Below are 15,081 nucleotides of genomic sequence, written 5' to 3'. Positions count from 1 at the left end.
TGACCACACACCCCTCCTGACCCCACACACCCCTCCTAACCCCACAGACCCCTCCTGACCGACACATCCCTCCTGACCCCACACACCCTTCCTGACCCCACACACCCCTCTTGACCCCGACATCCCTCCTAACCCCAGACACCTGTCTTAATCCCCAGAGACCCCTCCTGACCCCCAGACACCCCTCCTGACCCCCAGACTCCCCTCCTGACCCACAGACACCTCTCCTGACCCTCAGCCACCTCTCCTGACCCCACATACCCCTCCTGACCCCACACACTCCCCCCCTGACCCCTAGACTCCCCCCTGAACCCCAGACAGCCCTCCTGACCCCCAGATGCCCTCCTGATCCCGAGACTCCCCTCCTGACCCCAGACTCCCCTCCTGACCCCCAGACTCCCCTCCTGACCCCCAGACACCTCTCCTGACCCTCAGACACCTCTCCTGACTCGCAGACTCCCCTCCTGACACCCAGGCGCCCCTCCTGGCCCCCAGACTCCCCTCCTGACCCTCAGGCACCTCACCTGACCCCCAAGCAGCTCCCCTGACCCTCAGGCACCTCTCCTGACCCCCAGACTCCCCCCCCCACCCCGTATCCCCAGACTTCCGTCCTAACCCCCAGACTTCCCTCCTAACCCCCAGACTTCCCTCCTGACCCCCAGACTCCCCTCCTGACCCCCAGACTCCCCTCCTGACCCCCAGACTCCCCTCCTGACCCCCAGACTCCCCTCCTGACCCCCAGACTCCCCTCCTAACCCCCAGACTCCCCTCCTAACCCCCAGACTCCCCTCCTGAACCCCAGACTCCCCTCCTGAACCCCAGACTCCCCTCCTAACCCCCAGACTCCCCTCCTGACCCCCAGGCACCTCTCCTGACCCCCAGCCACCTCCCTTGACCCTCAGGCACCTCTCCTGACCCCCAAACTCCCCCCCCCCGCCCCGTATCCCCAGATGCCCCCCCCCCCGACCCCCAGACTTCCTTCCTAACCCCCAGACTCCCCTCCTGACCCCCAGGCACCTCTCCTGACCCCCAGACTCCCCTCCTGACCCCCAGACTCCCCTCCTGACCCCCAGATACCTCTCCTGACCCTCAGACACCTCTCCTGACCCTCCATCTCCTCTCCTGACCCTCCATTTCATCTCCTGACCTTCCATCTTCTCACTCAACTGTCCATCTCCTCCCCGACCCTCCATCTCCCCGACCCTCCAACTCCTCCCTGACCCTCCATCTCCTCCCCGACCCTCCATCTCCCCCGACCCTCCAACTCCTCCCTAACCCTCCATCTCCTCCCCTGACCCACCAGCTCCTCCCTCAACTCTCCCTCTCCTCTCCTGACCCTCCATTTCCCCCCGACACTCCATCTCCCCCCGACCCAAAATCTCCCCCTGACCTTCCATCTTCCCCGACCCTCCATCTCCCCCCGACCCTCCATCCCCTCCCTCAACTCTGAATCTCACCCCTCACCCTCCATCTCCTGCCACAACCCTCCATCTCCCCCTTGACCCTCCATTTCCTCTCTGACCCTCCATCTCCTCCCTGACCCTCCATCTCCTACCTGACCCTCCATCTCACCCCTCACCCTCCATCTCACTCCTCACCCTCCATCTCACCCCTCACCCTCCATCTTCTCCCTGACACTTCATTTCTCCCTGACATTCCATCTCCTCGCCGAAACTCCATCTCCCCTGACACTCTCCATCACCGTCTTAACCTCAATTTCCTCCCTTCAACCTTCCTCCTCCTGATGCTCCATCTTCTCCCTCAACCCTCCATCTCCTCCCTCAACCCTCCATTTCTTTAAACAGGATAAGGATCATTCTCTGTGTAACTGTACATAGTCACTGTTTATTCAGCAGGGTAAGGATCACTCACTATGTAACTGTACAGAATCACTGTTTATTCAGCACGGTAAGGGTTAATCAATGTGTAACTGTACAGAATCACTGTTTATTCAGGGTAAGGATCACTCACTGTGTAACTGTACAGAGTCACTGTTTATTCAGCAGGGTAAGGATCACTCACTGTGTAACTGTACAGAACACTGTTTATTCAGCAGGGTAAGGATCACTCACTATGTAACTGTACAGAGCCACTGTTTATTCAGCAGGGTGAGGATCACTGACAGTACAACTGTACAGAATCACTGTTTATTCAGCAGGGTGAGGATCACTCACTGTGTAACTGTACAGTCACTGTTTATTCAGCAGGGTAAGGATCACTCACTGTGTAACTGTACAGAGTCCCTGTTTATTCAGCAGGGTAAGGATCACTCACTGTGTAACTGTAGAATCACTGTTTATTCAGCAGGGTAAGGATCACTCACTGTGTAACTGTACAGAGTCACTGTTTATTCAGCAGGGTGAGGATCACTCACTGTGTAACTGTACAGAGTCACTGTTTATTCAGCAGGGTATGGATCCCTCACTGTGTAACTGGACAGTCACTGTTTATTCAGCAGGGTAAGGATCACTCACTGTGTAACTGTACAGAATCACTGTTTATTCAGCAGGGTAAGGATCACTCACTGTGTAACTGTAAGAATCACTGTTTATTCAGGGTAAGAATCACTCACTGTAACTGTACAGAGTCACTGTTTATTCAGCAGGGTGAGGATCACTGACTGTGTAACTGTACAGAGTCACTGTTTATTCAGCAGGGTGAGGATCACTCACTGTGTAACTGTAAAGAGTCACTTTATTCAGGGTAAGGATCACTCACTGTGTAACTGTACAGAGTGTTTATTCAGCAGGGTGAGGATCACTCATTGTGTAACTGTACAGAGTCACTGTTTATTCAGCAGGGTGAGGATCACTCACTGTGTAACTGTAAAGAGTCACTGTTTATTCAGGGTAAGAATCACTCACTGTGTAACTGTACAGAATCACTGTTTATTCAGCAGGGTGAGGATCACTCACTGTGTAACTGTACAGAATCACTGTTTATTCAGCAGGGTGAGGATCACTGACCGTGTAACTGTACAGAGTCATTGTTTATTCAGCAGGGTGAGGATCACTCACTGTGTAACTGTACAGAGTCACTGTTAAGTCAGGGTAAGGATCACTCACTGTGTAACTGTACAGAGTCACTGTTTATTCAGGGTGAGGATCACTCACTGTGTAACTGTACAGTCACTGTTAAGTCAGGGTAAGGATCACTCACTGTGTAACTGTACAGAGTCACTGTTAAGTCAGGGTAAGGATCACTCACTGTGTAACTGTAAAGAGTCACTTTATTCAGGGTAAGGATCACTCACTGTGTAACTGTACAGAGTCACTGTTTATTCAGTGTGAGGATCACTCACCGTGTAACTGTACAGAATCATTTTTTCAGCAGGGTAAGGGTTAATCAATGTACCTTGTGGTGGGTTGCAGTTTAAATGTCTTGTTTTCTGATTCGAGTGGGTGTTTGTGAGTCTGTGATTTTAGTTCTCTGCGATCTCAGGCAGGTATGGGGTTTATTTGATGTCTGTTCCGTCGCCCCAAACTGTCGGGTTTGCATTTGTTTGAGGGTTGGTTGGGGGTGGATTTTTAAAGCAGTGTCTTGCTCTGTAAACCTGGAGCATGTTAAATCTCAGTTGTTACCGGTCCTGACTGTTAGTCGCAGAGTGTGAGAGGCGTTGGAGGTAAGGGGCATGGCAACTCAAATGGAACAGAGTACTACAGGAGGTGGGATATTGAGGAGGGACAGAGTGAGAGAGAGAGAGACAGGAAGGGAAAGAGAAAAATAAAGAGATAGAGGATGAGAGATAGATAGAGGGAAAGAGATGGATTGGGAGAAATGGAGCAAAGTGGGAGAAAGATAGATCTGAGAGAGGGATGGAGAGAGAGAGTGAGATAAAGAGAGAGACACACATAAGAGACAGGGAGAGACGTTTTCAGGATAGAATTATGACAGGGCAGCACGGTGGTGCAGTGGTTAGCACTGCCGCCTCACGGCGCCGAGGTCCCAGGTTCGATCACGGCTCTGGGTCACTAAGGGCCAAATTGGCCCTTAATTGAAAAAAATGAATTGGTACTCTAAATTTATTTTAAAAAAGGATAGAATGATGACGTTCCTGCCCAAAACTATTCGCCCTTCCAAATGTCCCCATGCCTCCGCAAACTTACGAAAAAGCGGATCTGCCGTCAAGCGAGAAACAGTAAACTCCACCCCACCCCCCCCCCCCCCCCCCCCCGGCGGAAATCGAGATGGGTCCAAGACGGGTTAAAAATTAAGTGAATCGGAACCGAGAGGGGGGGGGAGGGGAGAGGGGAGGGTGTGTGTGGTGCTCTCCCTCTAACCCTGGTCTTGTTTTACATTTTCAGAAACCGTCTCTCCCTCACCCGCCTTCCCCAGCCCTGAAAACACCGCGAGATTTCTCTATGGTGACTGAGCAGGTTTAATCCGGTTGCCTGAACTCCGCCCTGCACTCTCCGTCGCTCGTCGATTCATCGGCAACCTCCTTCCGCCCCCCCCCCCCCTCTCATCGGCACCTCTTTCCCCCCTTCAACCTCGCTCCGTCTCACCTCACTGCCTCTCTGCGATCTCCGGAACGAATCGACCTGTGGCTTCTGTATCATTGGACCTCTCGCGGTCTGTCGGGCGGGGCCCTTCATCTTCCGGAAGGAGCGGGTGAGACTTCCAATATTTCTCTGAAAGTGCGTCACAGCCCAGCGAGAAAAGGAGAAAGAGAGAGAAGGGGAAAGGGACAGACAACAAACGTTCGGCTGGATACCCTTGGGTCCAAAACAAACACATCGTGAGGTAGGTCTTGCCGTAGATGTTTGGCGGGCTATCCGTGAGCAAAATGGCTGGGGGGGGGAACCGAGAGACGTTCTGCCTCGTCTGGAGCCTGGAAAGTTCTAACCGCGGGCAGAGTCAAGCTGAGAGGAGAGTGAGCAGATTCGCGATACATTGCGAGGCAGATTCTCAACAGAGCAGAGCGAGAGAGAGAGAGCACAGCTGGATCCCTGTCGGAAATCGATGTGGGGGATCTGTCACATTGTTAGTTTCGTAAGGAAGGACTTGATTATGATGTGAATGGAGAGAGGCTGCAGAAAGCCGTAGTACTTGTGGGGGTTGGGAGGGAACTTCTTTGTTCGTGAAACGCAGAGATCTTGGCAGAAGGTAATCGGGAAGGCAAATGGAACCTGCCTTTTATTTTGAGAGGCACGGTGGCACGGCGGGTCAGCGCTGCTACTTCACGGTGCCAGGGACCCAGGTTCGAGTACAGCCTCGGGTGACTGTCTGTGTGGAGTTTGCACGTTCTCTCCATGTCTGAGTGGGTTTCCTCCGAGTGCTCCAGTTTCCTCCCACAGTAAAGATGTGTGGCTTAGATGAATTGGCCATGATAAAATTTCCCCTTAGTTCCAAAGATGTGGAGGTCAGAGAGTGGCGAATCGTTGGAATTCATTCATCCCTGGAAATGGCGGAGGCCGAGTCCTTGAACATTTTTCGAGGCAGGGATCGTTTTTCAAATCAGGAGGAGGATTAAGGGTTGCAGAGGGAAGGCAGGGGAATTGGACTCAGCGAATGTTCGCGAAGCCTCGATCTTCTGAAAATGGCGGAGCAGCATCGACTGGCTGACGCCTATTCCTCTTCCTTACGGTCTCCTCCAAGGTGCGAAGGGGTGGGGGGGGGGGGTGTCAAAGGCCGGCAGGCAAGGGTGCACAAGCGAGTGGCCCCCGGTGGACAGCTAGGCAGGTGGGCAGCGGGCGAAGATCTGGGCTCGTTCCTTCGACCTTGGAAAGTCCCACGGCGACACCCTCGAGACAGCCCACTGGCATCAGCATAGAGCGACAAACACCGCACCTCCCCTCGGAGTTCCACCCCCTTTCCTCAATTCGGCGTTCCCGCGGGGAGGATCCAGTCCTGTCCCTTGTAGGTTGGAGGAGGAGGGGGCTCGGAATGTGAGCCAGCATCTTGGCGCTCACACCCCACCCAGGAAGAGCTCCCAACTCCTAGCAGGAGTTCAGGGATTCCCCGAACCCTCTCCCGGATGAACTCAGTGTGCCCTGGGGGATGTGGTACGGCTAATGGTGTGCTAGGTGGGGCATTGCAGTCAAGGTTGCTTCACCACTCTTTCATACTGTCCCCCAGACCATCCTTTAATCTCTCTCCCTTCTCACCATTCTGTCTATCCCTGTCTTTGTTTCTGTCTCTCTCTCCCACTGTCTTTGGCTTTCTCCATGGCTCTCTCTCTTTCCCTCTCACTTACTCTCTGTGTTTCTCTCTCACTCTCTTTCTTTCTCTCCTGTCTAGTACTCTCTCTCTTTCTCTAATTCTCTCTCTTTGTCTCTCTCTTTTTCTGTCCTGTTGGCTTGCACTCTGTCTGTTTCTCTCCCTCTGTCTCTCTCTCTCTCTCTCTGTCTCTCTCTCTCTGTCAGTCTGGTTCTCTTCTGTGTGTTTCTGTCTTTATGCCTGTCTCTGTCTCCCTCTCTGTCTCTGTCTCCCTCTCTGCCTCCCATGTGTGTGTCGCTCTCTGTCTCTGTCTCTCAGCCTCTCTCTGTGTCTCTCTCTGTCTCCCTCTGCGTGTGTGTCTCTCTCTCTGTCTCCCTCTGCCTCTGTCTCTGTTTCCCTTTGTCTCGCTCTCGCCCTCGCCCTGTCTCTCCCTTGCTCTGTCTCTCACTCTGTCTCTTTCACCCTCTGTCTCTCTCGCTCTCTGCCTCGCTCTGTCTGTCTTTCCCTCTGTCTCTCTCTCCCTCTGTCTTTCTCCCTCTATCTCTCTCCCTCAGTCTCTGTCTCTCTGCCTCTCTGTGCGTCTCTCTCGCTCTCTGCCTCACTCTGTCTGTCTTTCCCTCTGTCTCTCTCTCCCTCTGTCTTTCTCCCTCTGTCTCTCTCCCTCAGTCTCTGTCTTTCTGCCTCTCTGTGCGTCTCTCTCTCTGTGCGTCTCTCTTGCTCTCTGTCTCGCTCTGTCTCTCTCTCGCTGTCTCTCTCTCCTCTCTCTCTCTGCCTGCCTGTCTCCCTCTGTCTCTCTGCCTCTCTATGTGTCCCTCTGCCTCTGTGTGTGTCTCTCTGTGCGTCTCTCTTGCTCTTTGTCTCGCTCGGTCTCGCTCTCTCTCTCTGTCTCTCTCTCCTCTCTCTCTCTGCCTGCCTGTCTCTCGCCCTCTGTCTCTCCCTCTCTGTCTCTCCCGTTTTCCCACTTCTTCTGTTCCCCTGAACCCCTCTATTATTTAGCGAATGGAAAAAAAACACAGGCCCTCCAAATGATCCGACAAAGTGTCGAGAATCTCCGGATGTGCCCAGGGGAAAGCCTCTGAAGGTGAGGGGAGTAGCAGATTGTTTTGTTCTTTTCCCCGGGACAGGTGGATGTTGACACCGTTACTCAGATTGTTCCGCTGTCAAGTGGCAGGTCTCGTTGAAATGTCACTGTGAGTCAGACCACTGAACTGCCGTCTCTGCAGAGCACGATCAAGTGAACTTTAAAACACAGCCGAATACTGAAACACAGCCACACCTTGAGTGGCCCAGTTATCCCCTCCCTCTGCTCAGCTTCCGAAACACTTTCACACCCATCGGACGCCGAGCTAAGGAAAACACTCCATCAAACTCACACTTACACATGGTTTGGTTAAAATGCGCCTGCTGTTTCTCTCTCTTTATCTCTCTCTGCCTCTCTCTCTCTGCCTCTCTCTCTGCCTCTCCGTCTCGCACTCCCTCTTTCTCTCCCTCTTTCTCTTTCTTTCTCTCTCTCTATCACTCTCTCTTTATTTCTCCCTCTGTGTCGCACTCCTTCTTTATCTCTCTCTGTCTCTCTCTCTCTCACTCCCTCTTTGTCTCTCTCTCTGTCTCGCATTCTCTCTTTATTTCTCTGTCTGCCTGTCTCTCTCTGTGTCTCTCATTCTCTCTTTATCTCCTCTCTGTCCCTCTCTATCTATCTTTGTCTCTTATTGCTCTCTTTATATATCTCCCTGTGACTCTCCCTGTGTCTTTCTCTCTGACTCACTGTCTCTCTCTGTCACTCGCTCTGTCTCTCTCTCTCTCTCTGTCTCTCACTTTCTCGCACTGTCTCTTGTTCTGCCTCTCTATCTCTCTCTCCCCTCACTCTCTCGCTCTCTCTCTCTCTGTCTCTTTCTCGCTCCCTAACCCTTTCAGTTGGCATCTGGTTTCAAAGAGATATGTAAGAACCACTAATCAGCGATTACTCTCTTGAAAACATGTCTTGAGGTCTGCAGGAGCTGGAGAAGGTTACAGAGATAGGGAGGGGTGTAGGGGCTGGAGGAGGTTACAGAGATAGGGAGGGGGTGTAGGGGCTGGAGGAAGATACAGAGATAGGGAGGTGTGTAGGGGCTGGAGGAAGATACAGAGATAGGGAGGTGTGTAGGGGCTGGAGGAAGATACAGAGATAGGGAGGGGTGTAGGGGCTGGAGGAAGATACAGAGATAGGGAGGGGTGTTGGGGCTGGAGGAGGATACAGAAATAGGGAGGGGTGTAGGGGCTGGAGGAAGTTACAGGGATAGGGAGGGGTGTAGGGGCTGGAGGAAGATACAGAGATAGGGAGGTGTGTAGGGGCTGGAGGAAGATACAGAGATAGGGAGGTGTGTAGGGGCTGGAGGAAGATACAGAGATAGGGAGGGGTGTAGGGGCTGGAGGAAGGTACAGAGATAGGGAGGGGTGTTGGGGCTGGAGGAGGATACAGAGATAGGGAGGGGTGTTGGGGCTGGAGGAGGATACAGAAATAGGGAGGGGTGTAGGGGCTGGAGGAAGTTACAGGGATAGGGAGGGGTGTAGGGGCTGGAGGAAGATACAGAGATAGGGAGGTGTGTAGGGGCTGGAGGAAGATACAGAGATAGGGAGGTGTGTAGGGGCTGGAGGAAGATACAGAGATAGGGAGGGGTGTAGGGGCTGGAGGAAGGTACAGAGATAGGGAGGGGTGTTGGGGCTGGAGGAGGATACAGAGATAGGGAGGGGTGTTGGGGCTGGAGGAGGATACAGAGATAGGGAGGGGTGTAGGGGCTGGAGGAAGTTACAGGGATAGGGAGGGGTGTAGGGGCTGGAGGAGGATTCAGAGATAGGGAGGGGTGTAGGGGCTGGCGGAAGATACAGAGATAGGGATGTGTGATGAACGGTTACTGTGTTACTGTACCCTTAACACCATGTAGGTGATGCCCCTTTAAGACCGGGTTTGGAACCCTGGGGGACTCCGCCTCCCGGCTCCGCCCACCAGGGAGCCGTATATAAGGTGACGCCCTGTAGGTGGCACTCAGTAAGCACACATCTCGGTAACTGGCTAGTTCACTGCTTATTAAAGCCTTCATTTACCATTCAACACTCTCATGTCGTTATTGAGGGTACTACAGGGGGGTTGAAGGAGCTGGAGGAGATTACAGAGATAGGGAGGGTTGTAGCCGCTGGAGGAGGTTACAGAGATAGGGAGGGCTGCAGGAGCTGGAGGAGGTTACAGAGATAGGGAGGGTTGTAGGGGCTGGAGGAGGTTACAGAGATAGGGAGGGCTGCAGGAGCTGGAGGAGGTTGCAGAGATAGGGAGGGCTGCAGGAGCTGGAGGAGGTTGCAGAGATAGGGAGGGCTGAAATGAAAATGAAATGAAAATCGCTTATTGTCACGAGTAGGCTTCAATGAAGTTACTGTGAAAAGCCCCTAGTCACCACATTCCGGCGCCTGTTCGGGGAGGCTGTTACGGGAATCGAACCGTGGTGCTGGCCTGCTTTCAAAGCCAGCGATTTATCCCTGTGCTAAACAGCCCCAGATAGGCTGGAGGAGGTTACAGAGATAGGGAGGGCTGCAGGAGCTGGAGGAGGTTACTGAACTGGAAAGGGTGGAAGGGCTGGAGGGATTTACAAATTTGGGGAGGGTAATAAGTGCTGGGGGAGTTTACAGAGATAGGGAGGGGCTTAGATGCTGGAGGAGGTTACAGAGAAAGGGAGGGGTTTAGATGCTGGAGGAGGTTACAGAGATAGGGAGGGGTTTAGATGCTGGAGGAGGTTACAGAGATAGGGTTGTAGGGGCTGGAGGAGGTTACAGAGAAATGGAGGGTTGTAGTGCTGGAGGAGGTTACTGAGATATGGAGGGGTGTAAGGGCTGGAGGAGGTTACAGAGATAGGAAGGGTGTAGAGGCTCGAGGAGGTTACAGAGTTGGGGAGGGGTGTAGGGGCTGGAATGGTTATAGAGATAGGGAGGGTTGAATGAGCTAGAAGTTTTAGCGAAAGGGAGAGAATGTAGGGACTGGAGGAGGTTGCAGAGGTAGGGAGGGGTATAGGGGCTGAAGGAGGTTACAGAGGAGGTAGGGTTGTAGGGGCTGGCGGAGGTTACAGAGATGGGGAGGGTTGTACGGGCTGGAAGAGGTTGCAGAGAGAGAGGGGGGTTTAGCGGCTGGAGGAGGTTATAGAGATAGGGAAGGTTGAAGGGGCTTCAGGAGATTACAGAGATAGGGAAGGTTACAGGGGCTGGAGGAGGTTCCAGAACTGACGGGTGTCGGGGCTGGAGGAGGTTAGAGAGATAGGGAGGGGTTTAGAGGCTGGAGGAGGTTACAGAGATAGGGAGGGTTGTAGGGGCTGGAAGAGGTTACAGGGATAGGGAGAGATCCTGCATAGAATAACTACATCGCAATGAGACGACAGCAGGTTCAAGGTGGCAGCTCACCCTCTATCTCCTCAAGTTGAAATGAGAGATGGACAATAAATGCTGTACTGGAGGGAGGAGTCCAGGGTAAATGGTCAAGATGGTTAGATTAGCACCACAATGCACTCAGGAAAGACAACGGGAATTATGTTCTCAGACAGAGGGCAGTAAAAATCTGCAAGTCCCTAAGCCCATTTATGAGCATGGCCCCTCTCCTGTTCCTGTGTAACGGGTGCCAGAGGGGCTGACTGGGCTTCCTCCTGTTCCTGTGTAACAGGCTCGAGAGGGGCTGACTGGGCTTCCTCCTGTTCCCGTGTAACAGGCTCGAGAGGGGCTGACTGGGCTTCCTCCTGTTCCCGTGTAACAGGCTCAAAAGGGGATGATGCAAGGTCAATTACCACAAAGACGAGAATAGTGGAATAATCGAGGCTTTATTGAGCAAAGATGTTGTGCCTCCTGTAGCTGCTACCAGAATGGCTGCAGCACCGGCAAGCACGTACATTTATACACCGCCTACTGGGCGGAGCCAGCAGGCAGGGATTTACCCTTGTACCTCTAATATATGGGTAGTGCCGTAAGACATATAATATACTACTAGTGCTGACTATCACAGGGGATGAATGGGCCTCCTGTTCCTGTGCAACAGGCTCAAGAAGGGCTGAATGGGCCTCCTGTTGTTTCTGTGTAACAGGTTTGAGAGGGGTTGAATGGGCCTCCTCCTCTTCCTGTGAAACAGACTCGAGAGGGGCTGAATGGGCTTCCTCCTCTTCCTGTGTAACAAGTTGAGAGGGGCTGAATGGGCCTCCTCCTGTTCTTGTGTAACATGTTTGAGTGGGGCTGAATGGATCTCCTCCTGTTTCTGTGTAACTGGCTTGAGAGGGGCTGAATGGACTCCTCCTGTTCCTGTGTAACAGGTTCGAGAGGGGCTGAATGTGCCTCCTCCTGTTCCTGTGTCACAGTTTCCAGAGGGCTGAATGGGCCACCTCCTGTTCTGTGTCACTGGTTCCAGAGGGGCTGAATGGTCTCCTCCTGCTCCTGTGTAACTGGCTTGAGAGGGGCTGAATGGGCCTCCTCCTGTTCCTGTGTAACAGGCTCGAGAGGGGCTGAATGGGCCTCCTCCTGTTCCTGTGTCACAGGTTCGAGAGGGAGGATAATTAACGAGAAATCTCACCAGAAATAAAAATCACAGGCTGGGAGAGGAAGTTGATGCTCCAGGCAAGAGGTCTCAAAGCTTGCTTGCTGTGGTTAAGGCAACTTATCTCAGCCCCCTCGCAGCGTTCTCATTGTTATTCCGTCGCCAACACTACCTCAGCTAATTCATGACCACAACAAGGGACTTGGTCCCAGCCCCTCCCATCTGGGGTACGGGACCCAGCGAGCAAAGCGAGGCCCACAAAAATCAACAACCTCTGCCTACCCACCTTAAATCTGAACCTCTTCCTGACTCCAAATCTCTTTCTCACTCCCTCGCCGCAGCTTTCTCCAGCGTCGACTGAAGCTGAGCCCCTATGAGGAATCAGATTAACTGACACCAGCCTCTATGTCTCCACACTGCCTGTACTTGGGAGTGGGTGACTAACTGGGATCCAATTGAGAAAAGCTGTATAGTTTATATATCGCATAACGATACAGGGGAGTGAGTTACAGTCGAGAATCTAATTCAGGGTTTCCGGGAGGTTTATATAGAATAACAGATACCCGGTGATGCACTATCAATGACGACGAGACGAGAGTAGAGAGTAATCGAGGCTTTATTAAGCAGAGAGATGTTGCCTCCTGGAGCTGCCGCCGAAATGGCTGCAGCTCGGTGAGCACACACATTTATACTCCGCCTACTGGGCGGAGCCAGCAGGCAGGGATCTACCCCCGTACCTGTAGTACAGGAGCCTTACCGTATTACATCTCATATACGTGATATATACAAGCAGTGCTGACTACCACATTCACCCCCTGTTAAAAAAGAATCCAGCGGGGGTGGTGGAAAAACTAGTTACATGGTCAGTGAGCATTTTTAAAGAGTACAGTTTGGTGAAAGTTCACAAATTTAGCCGGTCGGGTGCCTTGATCCTCCGTTGTGAGCACCGCAGTCCCGGTGGTGATGCAGGCGCCGGTTCGGTCGCCGGTGACTCCGGGAGTGTGGGGACCTCATCTTCACCCCCGGATGGGACCAAGGGGAGGACGGCTCATCCTGGAGCGGGGACGGTGGTGAGGTGCGCTGGGCGGAGGATGGGTGGCGCCGGGGCAGTTGAGGGGGGGGGAGGTGGTGGGAACCAGCTGGTGCGAGGTCCCTGAGGGAGACTGACTTGGCGGCTGTCGGGGTATGCCACGTAGGCGTACTGCGGGTTTGCATGGAGTAACTGTACCCTCTCGATCAATGGGTCCGCTTTGTGGAGCTGCACGTGCTTGCGGAGGAGAAGGGGCCTGGAGCTGCCAGCCATGTTGGGAGTGAAACCCCGGAGGTGGATTTCCTGGGGAAGGCAAGGAGACGTTCATGGGGGGTTTCATTAGTCGCAGTGCAAAGTAGCGATTGGATGGAGTGGAGGGCGTCAGGAAGGACCTCCTGTCAGCGGGAGACCGGGAGATTTGTAGGCCGTAGGGCCAGCAGGAAGGCCTTCCAGACCGTCCCATTCTCCCTCTCCACCTGCCCGTTTCCCCTGGGGTTGTAGCTGGTCGTCCTGCTTGAGGCAATACCCTTGCTGAACAGGTACTGACGCAGCTCATCACTCATAAAGGAGGATCCCCGGTCGCTGTGGATGTAAGCGGGGAAACCAAACAGAGTGAAGATGCTATTGAGGGTTTTGATGACTGTCGCAGACGTCATATCGGGGCATGGGATGGTGAAGGGGAATATGGAGTATTCATCGACCACGTTAAGGAAGTACGTATTTCGGTGGAGGGGAGGGGCCCTTTGAAATCCATGCTGAGGCGTTCAAAGGGGCGGGAGGCCTTCACCAGGTGCGCTCTGTCTGGCCGGTAGAACTGCGGTTTGCACTCCGCACAGACTTGGCAGTCTCTGGTGATAGCCTTGACTTCCGCAATGGAGTAGGGTAGGTTGCGGGCCTTTATGAAGTGGAAGAACCGGGTGACCCCTGGGTGACAGGCACCATTGTGTAGAGCCCGGAGACGGTCCACTTGTGCGCTGACACATGTACCTCGGGATAGGGCATCGGGGGGCTCGTTGAGCTTACCGGGGCGATACAAGATCTCGTAATTGTAGGTGGAGAGCTCGATCCTCCCCCTCAAGATTTTATCATTTTTGATCTTGCCCCGCTGTGTGTTATTGAATATGAAAGCAACCGACCATTGGTCAGTGAGGAGAGTGAATCTCCTGCCGGCCAGGTAATGCCTCCAATGTCACACCGCTTCTACGATGGCTTGGGCCTCTTTTTCGACGAGGAGTGCTGAATTTTGGAAGCATGGAGGGTGCGTGAAAAGAATGCCACGGGTCTGCCGGCCTGGTTGAGGTGGCGGCCAGAGTGACGTCTGATGCATCGCTCTCGACTTGAAAGAGGAGGGTCACGTCGACCGCGTGCATCGCGGCCTTGGCGATGTCGGCCTTGATACGGTTGAAAGCCTGGTGAACCTCGGCCATCAGGGGAAAAACGTTGGAGTGAATGAGTGGGCGGGCCTTGTCCGCATAGTTAGGGATCAACTGGGCGTAGTACGAAAAGAACCCCAGGCATCATTTGAGGGCCTTGGGGGAGGGGGAGTTCCATGAGGGGGCGCATGCGGTCGGGGTCGCGCCCTAGAACTCCATTTTGCACCACAAAGCCGAGGATGGCTAATCGGTTGGTGCTGAACACGCCCTTCTCCTTGTGAGACGTAAAGTTCAGGAGTTTGGCGGTGTGGAGAAATTTGGAAAGGTTAGCGTCGTGGTCCTGCTGGTTGTGGCCACAGATGGTGACGTTATCCAGGTATGGGAAGGTGGCTCGCAGTCCGTACCGGTCAACCATTCGGTCCATCTCCCGTTGGAAGACCGAGACCCCATTAGTGACACCGAAGGGAACCCTAAGGAAGTGGTAAAGGCGGCCGTCTGCTTTGAAAGCAGTGCATGGATTGTCCGCCTTGCAAATGGGGAGCTGGCGGTAGGCAGATTTCAGGTCCACTGTCAAGAAGACCCGGTACTGTGCAATCTGATTGACCATATCAGATATGCGTAGGAGGGGGTGGGTACGCGTTGAGCTGCATGTACCGATTGATGGTCTGACTGTAGTCAACGACCATCCTGTGTTTCTCCCCAGTCTTTACCACTACCACTTGGGCTCTCCAGGGGCTCTTGCTGGCCTCGATGATGCCTTCCCACAGTAGTCGCTGGACCTCCGACCTGATAAAGGTCCTGTCCTGTGCACTGTACCGTCTGCTCATGGTGGCGACGGGTTTGCAATCCGGGGTGAGGTTTGCAAACAGGGAAGATGGGTCGAGCATGAGGGTCGTGAGGCCACACAGTCAGGGGTGGTAGGGGCCCACCGAATTTCAGAGTTAGACTTTGGAGGTTGCACTGGAAGTCGAGGCTGAGTAGCGAGG

At 53.7% G+C, this 15,081-nt stretch overlaps 1 protein-coding gene across 1 annotated transcript in view; it reads left to right on the top strand.

The window, feature by feature from the left end:
• The first annotated feature begins 4,301 nt into the window (after positions 1 to 4,301).
• LOC119951011 (T-cell surface glycoprotein CD4-like) overlaps positions 4,302 to 15,081 on the top strand; it is a 189,397-nt gene continuing 178,617 nt past the window's right edge. Inside the window, exon 1 of the mRNA XM_038774044.1 lies at positions 4,302 to 4,743. The gene's annotated coding sequence lies outside the window, so the exon portion shown is untranslated. The remainder of the gene's footprint in view (positions 4,744 to 15,081) is intronic.

The sequence above is a fragment of the Scyliorhinus canicula genome, chromosome 16 (assembly GCF_902713615.1).
Source record: "Scyliorhinus canicula chromosome 16, sScyCan1.1, whole genome shotgun sequence".
Taxonomy (NCBI): domain Eukaryota; kingdom Metazoa; phylum Chordata; class Chondrichthyes; order Carcharhiniformes; family Scyliorhinidae; genus Scyliorhinus; species Scyliorhinus canicula.
Note: the sequence above shows the minus strand (reverse complement) of the source record. Positions and strands in the feature narration are given on the sequence as shown.